The 15,373-nt window shown below is 38.7% G+C and overlaps 1 protein-coding gene across 1 annotated transcript in view; it reads right to left on the bottom strand.

The window, feature by feature from the left end:
* Positions 1 to 15,032, bottom strand: part of Orc4 (origin recognition complex subunit 4) — a 181,814-nt gene extending 166,782 nt beyond the window's left edge. Inside the window, exon 1 of the mRNA XM_090388705.1 lies at positions 15,020 to 15,032. The gene's annotated coding sequence lies outside the window, so the exon portion shown is untranslated. The remainder of the gene's footprint in view (positions 1 to 15,019) is intronic.
* Between the last annotated feature and the right edge of the window lie 341 nt (positions 15,033 to 15,373).

Genomic DNA, 15,373 nt, shown 5'->3' with positions numbered 1-15,373 from the left:
GAAAAGCAATTATGCCAATAAAATATATATATATATATATATATATATATATATATATATATATATATATATATATATATATATATATAAAAGTATTTACTATAAAGCTAAAACTATATATTACTATAAAGGTTAATGCCTCCAAGACTATTGTAAAAACAAGGAACAATATACCACAAAACTAATGCAACAAACACAATAACATTCAAAATAAAATGAAATCATAAAAATAATTTTATAATTATTTTATAAAAAAAAAAGTTATGATTTCATTGCAAATGTTAAGGTATCTTGGTACTTTAGGTTGTGCAATCATACCTTGCCAAATGAAAATAACATATAACCTTTACTATAGCATTAATTTGCTAACTCACTATGCAACTTGAGGTGTTTGCCCTAAAATGCAACATAAGGAACACTAATATATGACCTACATCAGTTAGGTCATATATTAGTGTTCCTCTTTTTCACAGTAAACTTCATTTTCCATCATAAACAAAAACAAAGCGATAAGGCTGACAATGCAATAAGGAAAACTATAAAAACAAGGCACTGAAATAATATATACACCATCCACTTTCAGCACTTATTAAACATTCAGAGAAATATTAGAGGATTAAATAAATATTAATTTATATTAATGTACAACAATAGCAATAATACTAGATAACACTGTAAATCTTAAAAGCATTACAGAAACAAGTCCAAAATATGTTCAGGGGAAAATGTAAATGTTACACAAAAGCATTATATACATCAGGGTTCACCAATTGGTGGACTGCAGTCTGCAGCTGGACACCAATGATTTCCCACATACAAATAATAAAAACTCATTGAGCATAAGGTCACTAACTACAATGAATAAAGGGATGGTTGAGTGGGAGACGAAAGAGAGTGGTAATCAATGGACGCTGCTCTTCGTGGACAAACGTTATTAGTGGAGTTCCCCAGAGTTCGGTGTTGGGCCCACTGTTGTTTTGTGTATTCATCAATGATACTGATGAAGGTATATCAGGATTAATATCCAAGTTTGCAGATGATACAAAGGTTGGCAGGGTTGTTAACAACAGTAAAGACAGTATGCTACTCCAACTAGATCTAGATAAGTTGGGAAAATGGGTTGAGAAGTGGCAACTGAAGTTTAACATTGACAAATGCAAAGTATTGCATATGGGTGGCAATAACCAAAAGAGAAATGTGCCAACTCTGTGGTACTACACTCAAGGAAGTGGAAAAGACCTGGGGGTAATTATGCAGTCAAATATGAAGTTTGCTGTGCAGTGCAGACATACTGCCAGGGCAGGTGATGGAGTCTTGTCAATAATATATAGGAATTTTGCTAGCCGGACAGGGAGGCGATTATCTTGTACAAGGCAATGGTCAGGCCACACCTACAGTACTGTGTACAGGTCTGGTGGCCTCATTTTAGGAAGGATGTAGAGTTGCTAGAATGAGTACAAAGAAGGGCATCAAAGGGGTGCTGTTACCAAGAAAGGCTTAAGTTCTGCAAATTGCAGTGCTGGAGAATAGGCACCTGCGAGGTGATCTCATTGAGGTGTATAAGGCCTTGAATGGGTTGAGCAAGCTGAATGCTGATGGGATTCTTCCTCTTGCTCAGATTAACGACCTGAGGAGACACAGATTCAAATTGAGGAAAGACAGTTGTAGAATAGATGTACGGAAATTTGCCTTTAGCCAGCAGGTAGTTGATTGGTGGAACAGACTTCCATCTTTTGTTGTGGAAGTTGATAGCCTAAATAAATTTAAGGCTGAGCTGGACAGGCATTTGGAACAAATGGAGGTATGAAATGGGAAGGTTTTTTTTTTTTTTTTGGCTGATGCTGTATAAGCTTGCTTTTTTGCATTGTATGCCTCTGCTAATGCTAACTATTTTACTTTGGCATTTTTGTATATTCCCTTAATTCTGATGTAAGACATTTAAAAATGAAAAAAATTATAATCATACATTATATATTGAATGCATCTATTTTCTTTAATAATTATTATGAATTATTAGATAATTTTCATAATAACTATTATAAATCATTTTATAATACGAACTGCAAATAAAATTCATTGGCCATCCCTGATATATATGGTAATAACAAGTGCATCATAGTGTAACATCCGCAATTCTGCCCAGACACCATAGGAGGAAGTATATGACGAGAGCCTTGTCAATCAATCTGGCCCTGGAAGAAATGTGCAAGGCTCCAGGGGTAAAATTTTTTTCAGCCTGGTCTGTGCTTGTTAACAGGAGAGACTGCTTCTTCAGGGATGGGATACACTTAAATAGAAAGGGTGCAAGAATATTTGCTGATGCTATTGAGGCAGTGTTAGGTGGGTCAGAAAACTGCTAGCTTGGGGGGATCACAGACTAAAAGGTTAAAAGTAGCCGGAGGCAGAGGTGAAGGTGATTCTTGCACAACTTCTATTAGAATAAGTAGCGACCTGGAGCGAGGGGTGCTGGGGGGTTTCAGGGACTGATGACAATCATCGTGAAACAGGTGGGCATATGGGATGTGTTAGGGTAACTAATAATAAGAATAGGAACATGTATACTTGCATGTATACCAATGCTAGAAGTATAGTAAATAAATCTGAAGTGTTGGTCAAGACATCAAAGGCGGATATTGTAGACGTGGTGTCACACAGATATAAGGAATGCAGAACTGGAATTTGGGGAGTACAATGAGTACAGAAAGGATAGACAGGATAGGAAGGGAGGTGGTGTTATGCTGTTAATTAAGAAAAACATAAAATCAAAAGAAGTTCATCCAGCTGATATAGATGAACAGTGCACTGTTGAGTCAGTTTGGTGTGACATAAGCACTGCGAAAGCAAAAATAAGAGTAGGAGTGTGTTGTAGGCCTAATGACTCGAATGAGTACAATGAACAATTGTACAAAGAAATAGAATGGGTCAGTAAATCAGAATGTCTTATAATGGTGGATTTTAACTTCCCAGATATTGACTGGAACTTGTGGGTTGGTCACTCACACACTAGTAAAACTTTTGTGGATTTATTGGATGATTGTTTTCTGCATCAGCATGTTCGAGAAGCAACCAAAGAGGGTAATACACTTGATCTGGTTATCGACAGTGATCATTGTTGTATTATGAATTTGCAGATAAAGGAACCACTAGGTGGCAGTGATCACGGTGTACTAATGTGGAATTTACTTAAAGATATAATTACCATCAAGGGTAAAGGAAAGGGTTTTTGCTTTCGTAAAGGTGAGTACAGTGGTCTCAGACAGTTTTTAAATTCTGTACAGTGGGATAAACTGATGATGTTACCAACAGTAAATTCTAAGTGGGAAGCATTCAAAGAATTAATTGCGGATGCTACTAAAAGTTTCACACCTATTAAGAAATATTGTTCTAGATTTAGGCCTAAATGGTTATCAAATGAACTAATAAATGTTAACAAATGAACTAATGAGACTCGTGATGCTGCATAAGCTCATACGCTTGCTTTCTTGCATCACATGCCACTACTACTATAGAGAGGGCAAAACAAAAAGAAACTCTCTGTCTACACTACATGGAAAATCACAATCTTATAGTGGGAGACTAACTTTTGGATATTAACATAAGATATTGAACAGAACCCTATGGGGTAATCACTCACACCATAACAAGACTTTTGTGGATTTATTGGATAACTGTTTTCTACACCAGTATGTCAGAGAGGCAACAAAAAAAAATGCAATACTCTTGACAGATTTTCATGCATTAAGAATCTGCAAATTAAATACCCACTAGATGGCATGATCACAGTGTAGCGATGTGGAATTTAGGCAAAGGGAAGGGCTTTTTCTTCCATAAAAGTGACTACAATGGTCTCAGATGGTTTTTCATCATCATCATCAGCCAATTTCAATCCACTGCAGGATGAAGGCCTCTCCAGCAACTTTCCACTTCCTTCTGTTTTGAGCACTGGCCATCCATTTACTACCCACAAACTCATGAATTTCATCTATCCATCTCCGCCTTTGTCTTCCAGGTTTTCTTCTAGCTCGTCTTGGATACCATTCTGTTATTTTCTTAGGCCATCTGTCATCATGTCTTCGAGCTATGTGTCCTGCCCAAGACCATTTTAGTTCTTTAGTTTTGATAAAAATGTCCTTTACTTGAGTTTGCTGCCTAATCCATGTGTTTCTCTTTTTATCTAACAGTCTGATTCCCAATATAATTTGTTCCATTCTTCGCTGTGTAGTTCTCAGCTTCTCTTTCATTCTTTTGGTGAGTGCCCAAGTTTCACTTCCATAAGTCATGGTGGGGAATATACATTGATTCATTATTTTACGTTTCGGACAAACTGGGATATTGCTCTTCAGTATGTGACTATATTTCCTGAATGCTATCCATCCAAAATTTATTCTTCTCTTGACTTCTAGCCATTTATCATTATTACAGCTAATAACTTGCCCCAGATAAGTATATGACTCCACCGTTTCAATTACTGCTCCTTCAATCCTTATTTCCCTTTCTGTGGCATACTTGTTCATCATTACTTTTGCTTTAGCCATATTTATCTTTAGTCCAAAATCCTTACTAACTGTGCATAACTGATTAAGATTTTCCTCTAATTCTTTGAGATCATGGCTTATAACCATAATGTCATCTGCAAATCGTAAATGGTTTAGGTACTCTACGTTCACATTGACTCCTTTCTGCGACCAGTCTAATCTTCTGAAAGCTTCCTCAAGGGCAGCAGTAAACAGCTTCGGAGATATTGTGTCTCCTTGTCGAACTCCTTTCTCGATTTTAAATTTGCTACTGTCTTTGTCTAGTCTAATAAAGGAGGTAGCACTCTCATATATATTTTCTTCAAAATCATAATATATAGGGTATCTATGTCTTGTCTTTCCAGTGCCCGAAACATTGCCTTATGCTGTATGGAGTCAAATGCCTTTTCATAATCCACAAATGGTAGGCATAATGGTGTTTTATATTCATTTGCTTTCTCCATTAGCTGTGATATTACGTGAAGGCGATCCATAGTTGAGAATCCTGTGATAAAGCCAGCTTGCTCTTTCAGTTGATTATCATCAAGTATTCTTTCTAATCTATTAGTAATGACCCTTGTGAACAACTTGTAGATGTGAGATAACAAGCTAATTGGTCTATAATTTCCAATTTCTGATTTATCTCCTTTCTTATGCAGCAAAACTATGATTGCATTATTCCACTGCTTAGGCATCACACCTTTTCTAATGCACTTTGTGAAGAGTCTTGCCAGTTTTTGTGTTATGTGTCTTCCTCCCAATTTTAACAACTCTACAGTAACTTCATCTTCCCCCGGGGCTTTCTGATTCTTCATTTTCTTCAATGCTTGTTCTACCTCGTCAGGAAGAATATCGGGTATGTTGTATGTGTTGCTAATTTGCAATCCATCTTCCCCACTGCTGGCATCATACCTTCGCTCCTTGTATAATTCTCTATAGTAGTCTTCTGCTATTTGATTTATGCCTTCTCTGCTGTTTATAAGTACACCATCGCTATTCTTCAGTTTCAGTATCATTTGTCTTTCCGTATTACTGCAATGGCTGCTGATTTAAATCCTTTGTTTTCCCTTAATGCTTGTTCTACTTTTCTTGTGTTAAATCTTCTTATGTCCTCTCTGAGTCTCTTTCTAATGGCTTTGCATAACTCAGTATACTCAATTTTCTCCCTGTCAGTGTTTTTCTTGCTTTTCATTTGTCATCATCGGTTCATCATGACAAGTGTTTCTTGACTAATTTTTTCTTCTTTGGATTTCTTTTTCCCTATAAGTTTCTTGGGCTTTATCACTTTCAGAAAGTTGTAATATTCCTCGTCGATATCTTGGTTGGTCCTGAGCAGTCTGCAGAAGCTCAAACTTGTTCTTAAGTTCCAGTACATACTGCTTTTTCTCCTCTTCTGTTATCTCAAAGACCTTTGTATTATTTACTCGAGTCAGTTTTTTCCTTTCCTTTCCTACATCTATATCAAGTGTACATCGTACCATTCTGTGATCACTTCCAACATTTACCTTATTCAGGACGGTAACATCATTCACAATATATCTTCTGTTAGTGAGGATGTAGTCGATTTCGTTAGTAGTTAATCCATTTCCTTTCCTACATCTATATCAAGTGTACATCATACCATTCTGTGATCACTTCCAACATTTACCTTATTCAGGACGGTAACATCATTCACAATATATCTTCTGTTAGTGAGGATGTAGTCGATTTCGTTAGTAGTTAATCCATTTGGACTCTTCCATGTCCACTTTCTGTTCACCCTTTTCTTGAAAAAAAGTGTTCATTACTGACAGTCCTTGAGATTCTGCAAATTCCACCAAGTCTTTCACCTCTTTCATTTCTTTCACCAATTTCAAAATATCCTATAGTTCTCCTTTCTGCGCTGTTTTGTCTTTTTCCAACCTTAGCATTGAAGTCCCCCATAATAATAGTGTAGTGGGTTTTCTGCTCATCTAGAAGACTTAATTTCGGTGTACATTTCTTCAACCTCTTCATCATCATGGCTCGATGTTGGTGCATAAATCATTATAATCTTTAGCTTGTACCTCTTAGAAATCTTGAGTATTAGTCTTGACACCCTTGGTGATGTACTTTTGAATTCCAAAATGTTGTTTTTAAAATCTTTATGGACCAGAAACCCAACTCCACCTTCACTCCTTTCACTGTTTCCATTGGTGTACAGCAGATTTCCACTTGATAAACTTATAAGTGATTCATTTCTTCTTCTTGTTTCAGCCAAACCGATGATATTCCAATTCACATTTTCTAATTCCTTTTCCAGCTGTAATATCTTACGTTATAACAGGCCAAGTTCAGTTTCCGTGCATGGCAGCCTGGTTGTACCCAGAGATTCTTAGCACCCTCTGCTTCCACTCTGATCCTCTCGCTGCCGTAAGAGGGAGAGTGAAAGCTGCTGGGGACTGAGGGCCATTTGTTTTGTCCTGCTGTTATATGGTTTTTCAACTGTATGCAAGTGGGACCAACTGATGAAGTTACCAACAGCAAATTCTAAATGGAAGCAATCAGTGATGCAATTTAGAAGCTACCATGCTTTTCATACCAACTATACTGTTCAAAGCTTAGGACTAAATGGATGAGAGATGAACTGGTGACACTTGTGGCTGAGAAAAAAAAATGCACTGGATGGATATTGTGATACAGATGCCTACAGCAAATATAAATTAGTCTTCAATCAAATCAAAAAGAAGGTTAGAAAAGGTAAGGAACATTATGAGAATTCTCTGGCAAGGAAAAGCAGTAAAAACTCCTTTACTTATGTAAACACTAGAAGGAAGGGGAATAATCACATTAGTCCACGTGATATCAATGGTTTAACTGTTGATGACCCTACCCTATTCAGGTACTGACAAACTGAATAGGTCTTTTGCATCGGCATTCACATATGAGAAATTTTATAGGGAAGCGGATGCCAGAAGTTTATCAAACTATAATGGGAATAAGACAGGCAACAAAGGTGGTAAGAAACCCTAAGCCATAATAATGAGAGCATCTTTGGATTCAGAAAGAAGGTCCCGTGGTCTGGAGATGTGCGAATGTAACCACGGTTCACAACAGGGATCAAAGGGTGATGCAAATAATTACAGACCTGTTAGCTTAACTGCCATTCCAGGAAAAATAATGGAGTCACAGGTTAAAGACGTAATGCAGGACCATCTGGACAGGAATGCAATTATACTATAATCACAGCATGAATTTGTTAAGGGGCAATTTTGTCTGACCAATGGATACTGTGATGCAGTAACCAAGGAACTGAATGCAAAAAAATAATTTTGATATTGTATACGTGGATTTCAGAAAAGCTTTTGATACTGTTGCACAAAAAAGCCTGCTGTACAAATTGGAGCAGCCTGGCATTAAGGACAAGCTACTGCTATGGAAAAAGACAACTGAGTGGCAGAAGAAAGAGATGCTATCCATGGGAACTGCTCTTCTTCATCTAATGTTGTGGAGTCTTCCAGGGTTCAGTGTTGAGCCCATTGTTGTTTTCAATATTTATTAATGATACTGAGCATCTCAGAGTTAATATCGAAGTCTGCAGATGATACAAAAATTGGTAGAGCGGTTAATGACAGTAATCAGAGCATGCTACTGCAACAAGATCTAGAAAAATTAGAGATAGGCTGAGAAGTGGAAAATGAATTTTAAAATTGACAAATGCAAGATACTGCATATGGATATGCAATAACCTCAGAATAACATACCAACTGTGTGGTACCACACTAAAGGTAATAGAGAACAAAAAGAACCTGGTGGTAATTTTGCAATCAGATATGACGTTCTCAGAGCAATGCAGACAGGCTGCTGAACAGATCATGGAATTTTGTCAATGATACATAGGAATTTTGCCAGAAGGGAGAAGGAGGTAATTATTTCAGTGTACTGCAATGATAGAGCCACATCTTGAGTACTGCATACAGATCTGGATGCCTCATTTTAGGAAGAACATGGATCTGATGGAAGAGGTGCAGAGAAGATAAATGAGATTTGGGAAAGGACAAAAGGGTACTCTTGCCAAGAAAGACTTCATTCCTTTCTGCTACAAACTAGGCACATGTGAAGAGATCTGAGCGAGGTATTTAAAGCTTTGAATACCTCACTCAGATCTGAATGAAGTATTTAGGGCTTTGAATGGATTGAGCAAATTAAATGTTGATGGCATCCTTACTCTGACAACACACAGGGGGGGGGGGATAAATTTAAATTGAGGGACAATGGTAACCAGATAGATGTGTGGAAATTTCCAGCCAGATTAGTTAATTGTTGGAACAAACTCCATCTGGTGTTATGGAAGTGGACAGTTTAAATAAATTTAAGGAAGAATTAGATAAATTATCAGAGGAGATGGATAGGTGATGTTGCAAGTGTTTTTATTTAACTGTATTTTTTAGCTAATGCTGTATAAGCTTGTTTCCTTCTATCATTTTCCAACACTAATAACACAATTTTCATCTCAGTTTGAGATGAAAATTATATTATGACAATTGTGTTACAGAATCTCTTACATGTCTGTAGCTGATCAAATACTCAGTAATGATTTTCAGCACACATACACATTTCTCGTAACAAAAACCAGTGTCACTATAGTAAGGAGATTGTCACAGAAATTCTCTCAGATATGTCAGACAAGCTGTACTTGCTACCTGGGAGTCTAAAACGCTGATGGAACTGATATTCGGGTGACACTCAAGTCAAGGGGACCCAATTTTGGCAAAGTCCAGACGGTCTGTGACAGCCAAATCCTCTGCTTGCCCCTTCACGATGGTGGGACTGTTAGTAATCCTGGGTATAACCTCCATGCACAAGTACATGGTGGGTGACCACCAGGTGTGAACCAACGTAAGCAGGGGTAGAGGTGTGGTGCCCACACCACATGGAGGAATGCCGCCCCTCTATGTTACCAGGCAGTACTAGGTAGTAGATGACTCTCATCAACCGGTGCAATACCATCACTTTGCTTATTGGACGCTTGCAGTGGTGGAACCCATGTTTAGTCTCTAGAGCTAAGTTCCGGTCAACCCTTCCCTATCTCTTCCATCATGCAGTATGACTGATGACTTTTGAGGTTATGATGAAAATCGTGGCGAGATCCAATATTCCTTACATTTCGAGGGTACAGCTCTAAAACGGTGTTCGCAGGCCGGCCGCTAGTTAGTACACCGGACAAAACCAATTGGTAACTCTCTAGGAGGCTTCTGGATCAGCTAGTGTATAATCTTGCTACCTCTACTCTGCCAGATAGTGACTGGAGGGAGCCCGAGTAGTGTGTATGCGGGGAGCATTGCGAAGGCCACGTTATGTCAAGGATCTGGGTATATTCTTACCATATGTATGCCATATCCAAAAATTTCATTACTTCATACAGCATGTCCCACCCACTTTTTCTTACTATTGCATACACCATGAATTAGCATTAGCATTAGTAGAGGCATTTGATGCAAGAAAGCAAGCTTATGCAGCATCAGACAAAAAAAAAAAAAAAAAAAAAAACCCACTTCCACTTCACCCCTCTGTTCATTCAAAATACCTGTCCAGTTGAGCCTTAAACTTATTTAGGCTATCAACCTCCACTACAAGGGATGGAAGTCTGTTCCACCAACCAACCACCCGTTGGCTAAAGGCAAATTTCCGCACGTCTATCCTACATCTGTCTTTCCTCAATTTGAATTTATGCCCTCTCAGGTGATTATTCTGAGCTAGAGGAAGAATCCCATCAGCATTGAGCATGCTCAAACCATTCAAGGCTTTATACACCTCTATCAGATCACCTCGCTGGTGCCTAGTCTCCAGACACTGTAATTTGCAAAACTTAAGCCTTTCTTCGTAAGAGCACCCCTTTGTTCCATTCACTAATCTTGCCCTTCTCTGTACTCGTTCCAGCAGCTCTACCTCCTTCTTGAAATGAGGCCTCCAGACTTGTATACAGTACTCTAGGTGTGGCCTGACCATTGCCTTATACAAGGGAATAATCACCTCCTTATCCCTGATGGAAAAATTCCTGTATATCATTGACAATACTCCATGAGCTACTCTTGCAGCCCTTCTGCACTCCTCAGAGAATTGTAAAACTAATAGAGCAAGCTTATCTGCGAAAAGATCTAAACCTCCCAAGCACTTCCTAATTCATTTCACAAATACACGTGGTCTCAGTTCTAATCTCAACGATGTCCATTTCCACTTGCAGTCTGCCAAACCTCATGTACTTTTTCTGACAGAATCAGAGTTATCTGTTGATTCAACTACTGCTCATCTCAGATGCCCAAATTATTTGCTGTATGATTCCTTTCGCCTCAAAGGTGGTACTTGTGCATATGTCCGTTCTGATATTTCCTGTTAGAGACATGGCAATTTGGAATCTCCTCTCTTTGATCTTCTCTGGCTTAAAATCTCTCTACCTCATGTGTCAAATTCATCTGTTGTCTCTACCATTCTCACAACTCCACTAATCACTTGGAGCTCTTTGACTTCCTCCCTTTGCAACTTGACTTTCTCCAGTCCAACTTTCCTAACAGTGAGGTAATTTTCCTTGGTGATTTTTAATGTTCACAACTCCAGCTGGCTTCCGTTTTCTACTCACGCCGACCCAGCTGTTCGAGATGCTGAGGCTTTTGCAATTACTAATGACCTTGCACAGATTGTTCATTTACCTACAAGAATACCAGACAATCCTAATCATACAGCCAACACGCTTGATCTTTTTCTCACAAACAACCCTTCTAAGTACACGGTCGAAGAGAGAGGTCCTTTAGGCACTTCATATCACAACTTGGTGATTGTCCCTTCTCCAGCCATGAGATAAAGGCTCAATTCCATGAGCCTTTATCTCATGGCTATTCCCAACCTCGTGTTGTTTGGCATTACAAGGATGCAAAATGGGATGACCTGCGAGATTTCTTTTCTTCTTTTCCTTGGTCTGATTACTGTTCCAAAACTTCTGATGTCAACGTTTGCTTAGATCGTGTCAGTGAAATTATTCTTGCAGGAATGGAATCCTTTATCCCACACTCCACTTTAAAATCTCGTCCTTTATCTAAACCTTGGTTTTCCAATAAATGTGCTAAGGCTGTTCAAGAGAAGAATGTTGCATATCATAATTGGCTTGTTTCTAATTCTTCAGTTTCATTTTCTGCCTACACTAAAGCTCACAACAATTGTAAAGCAGTTATTAATCAGTCCAAATTAGAGTTTGAACAGGTTAAGAATAGAAAACTTGCTTCTTGCCCTAATAGTAGCTGAGCATTCTGGTCTCTTGCCAAAGCTATTGGCCACAACTTTTTCCCATTTCTGCTACCACCTCTGTCCAAACCAGATGGTTCTGTTGTCACTTCAGCCAAGGGTAAAGCTGACCTGCTAGCATCCCATTTTTCTTCCAACTCATGTATTAATGATCTTGGTAAAACACCTCCCACCATTCCCAACACGCTTCATTCAATGCCTCCTGTGGTCTTCCGTCAAAAGGATGTCAGAAGGATTTTGACGAATCTTGACGCTAAGAAAGCTCCAGGTCCCAATGATATTTCTCCACTTGTTCTCAAAACCTGTGCTCCTGAACTTACTTCTATTCTTTGTCGCCTTTTTTCACTTTCTTTTTCCATGGGTGTTTTTCCTTCTGCTTGGAAATTTGCTCATATCCAGCCAGTTCCTAAAAAGGGTGACAAATCGCTTCCATCCAATTATCGTCCCATTGCAATTACTTCTACTCTTTCTAAAGTAATGGAGAAATCAATTAACCGCCAACTCTTAAACTATTTAAAAACCTTCTATCTGATCACCGATCGCCAGTATGGATTCTGTCAGTGTCGATCCACTGGTGATATTCTGGCTCATGTTACCCATTTATGGACTAATTCAATGGAAAGGTATGGTGAAACACAAGTAGTTGCCCTTGACATCTCAAAGGCTTTCAATCGTGTTTGACATAAAGGTCTTCTAAACAAGCTTCCATCTTATGGTTTGCCAACTGTTTTTAGTAATTGGTTTTCCAGTTTTCTCTCTGATCGCTCACTGAGGGTGATGGTAGATGGCTCTCTGTCTTCTAACTTCTCCACTAATGCCGGTGTCCCCCAAAATTTAAAATTTGGAAAACAATAAACTATTTTAGTAACAGTAACACTCAGTCCGATCTGACCATCTTATTTAAAAATTTTCGCTAAAATGGCAAAAAAAAAGTACTACCTCAAGAAAATCTCCTAAGAACAACCATTAAACGCAACTGAAATTGGATCAACTCCTTGCATAGAGAAATAGGCAACTACAGGACAGAACTACATAGTTGGGTAAATCAAAATGGCTTCAACCTCCTGATAACAGCACAAGGGAAAATGCACCACAATCTCCAAACTAGAATCAAATCCAACCTACAGAACAAACAAACTAATTAATAACTAACCTGAGGTCTGGAACACCACCAAAAACAGACCAACTTCATCTCCACTGCCTCTTCAAGATCCATTCTACAAAAAAAAAAAAAGGAAGGTGGGGGGGGCCATAAGTCAAACCTTGGCCTTTATAATTTACGCAATGCTGAAGCAGCCAATGGCAACAATCAATAATGGAGCGATAATCAATAAATATACCACAAAATATCTGATTCCCTTCGGTACATAATTTCCAACTAGAAACAAACATATTCAACTGTAGGTCATAGTGCTTTATTCCTCTTTTCACCAGTTTAAATTATCTATTCATCATTTCACTCAAGCAACATCTAATGACATAACAGGTTCAGATGAATAACAAACAACCATTTTTAAATGTGCCCTGATTTCTTTTAATTGTAACACCCTATACACATATTATATACACTGAGGGATCACTGAATTATGACCACCCCTATGAAAACTGAATGCAACCTACGTAGCATAGATAAGGTGTCAGTGGCTCAGTAGGCAGTAAAATTCCGAGCGTGATGAGTAAAAGGAAGGATTTATTGGACTTTGATAAAGGATAGATTGTGGGTGCTTGACAAGCTGGTGCCTCGATTCCCAAATGGCTGAACTCGTGGGGTGTTCGAGAGCCGCTGTAGTTAAAGTGTACCAGGACTGGCGTCAAAATGGTCAAATAACGACCCGACAGCAAAACTGCAAAGGTCAGCAAAAGGTTGATGTTAGCGGTGAGCGCCTGTTCTGACAACGCGAACAGGCGCAGCACTGTTGAAGAGTTGACTACCCAATACAACATGGGTCAACCCGGAACAATATCCGCCATGACCATGAATCACACACTCTCACATATGGGCTACACCAGCAGACGATCCTACGGCATTCTCTCCTAACCACGGTTCATTGGCGTAAAAGACTAGCCTGGTGCAAAGAGCATGCAAGTTGGATGTTAGAAAACTGAAAGGTGTACTGGTCAGATGAGTCACGTTATTTACTCCATACTGTGGATAGGCATGTATGGATTTGGCGTCTACAACATGAGGCTCTTGATCCATCATGCATGGTATCAAAAGTGCAGGACGGTAGAAGCAGTTGTATGGTGTGGAGCATGTTTCACTGGCAGCAACTTGGACCCCTGGTGCATGTGGAACAACGTATCAGTAGTCTACGCTTTTGGCAACTGCTTGCTGACTGTGTACACCCAGTTATGTGTCACTTTTTCCCCGAATGGGAATGGTGTCTTCCAAGATGACAATGCACCAAGCCATTGGGCATTTGTTGTGCAGGAATGGTTTGAGGAACACTGTTCTGACTTCCAGCATATCGATTGGCCTCCGAACTCCGGTGATATCAATCCCACAGAGTACTTGTGGGACACTATGGAAAGGCATATCAGGCAACTGGATACACCAATCACCTCCATTGCTGACTGCATTACACAGAGCTTGGTTGGCCATACCTCCCGAACACTTCCAACGTCTTGTTGAATCAATGCCATGTCGGATAGCTGCTGTACTGAGGGCAAAAGGATGATCTATGAAGTATTAGGAAGGTGGTCATAATTCAGTGATCACTCAGTGTATATATATATATATACGTACCTATAATAAAAGAATAATTGTATTAAGACACTAAGTAATCATGGAGGGTGGAATGTAACAGTACGAAAAGGAAGATAGCATTGATTATGGATCAGGGCCACTGCATTAGCAAAAAGTACCCTACAGCCATAATGTGTATATATATATAAAATATATTGTATGTAGAAAGTGTGAAGTACGTACCTATATACATGTGCCTCCCCATTTTTTTTGTACATTCCATACTTTGGTGTAGCTGCAAATTCTGGGCCTCCATAAGATTTTAACAATCATACTCATGGCAAACAGTTCATTCTGCGACCCAGCAGAAATCTGCTTTGAGTAGATACCCCTTTGCCCATGCCTTAGCCAATCGTCAAACACCTGCCCACCGCGGTGGAAATGTGGTAAATTTGGTATAGTTAAGAATACAGGAAACCGGTTCGAGAATCTAGCAGGATGAAAAAAGAAATAAAAAAAAAAAAAATTTGAATATTACAACTATAATAGTTTTGAATTTACTTACGATTTAAAATTAGTCAGACAATACTATATATGGGCACGTTGTATAACTGTGTTGAATAAAACTCTAGCAATGAAAATATAGGCTCGAATGATTACCTTTTATGACTTTCGTACTCAGCAATCGGAAAAAGATCTACATTAAATGCAAGCTGTTTCCTTAACCATTTTTGTATATTATGAATAAAATCTAAATTCTTCACTTTGGAGCCACCCTTTTGTCTTCCCATTTCCAAAACGAATTACCACTATAAAACCAAAGATCAATTATAAAAAGCGAATACCATGGATTAGCACATAAAATATAACTTTAAATACCACCAAATATTAGCGCCTTTCGCAGGTGTAAACAACCAAC

Source organism: Mastigoproctus giganteus, chromosome 14 (genome assembly GCF_048544385.1).
Source record: "Mastigoproctus giganteus isolate SK-2022 chromosome 14, ASM4854438v1, whole genome shotgun sequence".
Taxonomy (NCBI): Eukaryota; Metazoa; Arthropoda; class Arachnida; order Uropygi; family Thelyphonidae; genus Mastigoproctus; species Mastigoproctus giganteus.
The sequence above is the reverse complement of the archived record's forward strand: the minus strand, read 5'-3'. Positions and strand labels throughout refer to the sequence as shown.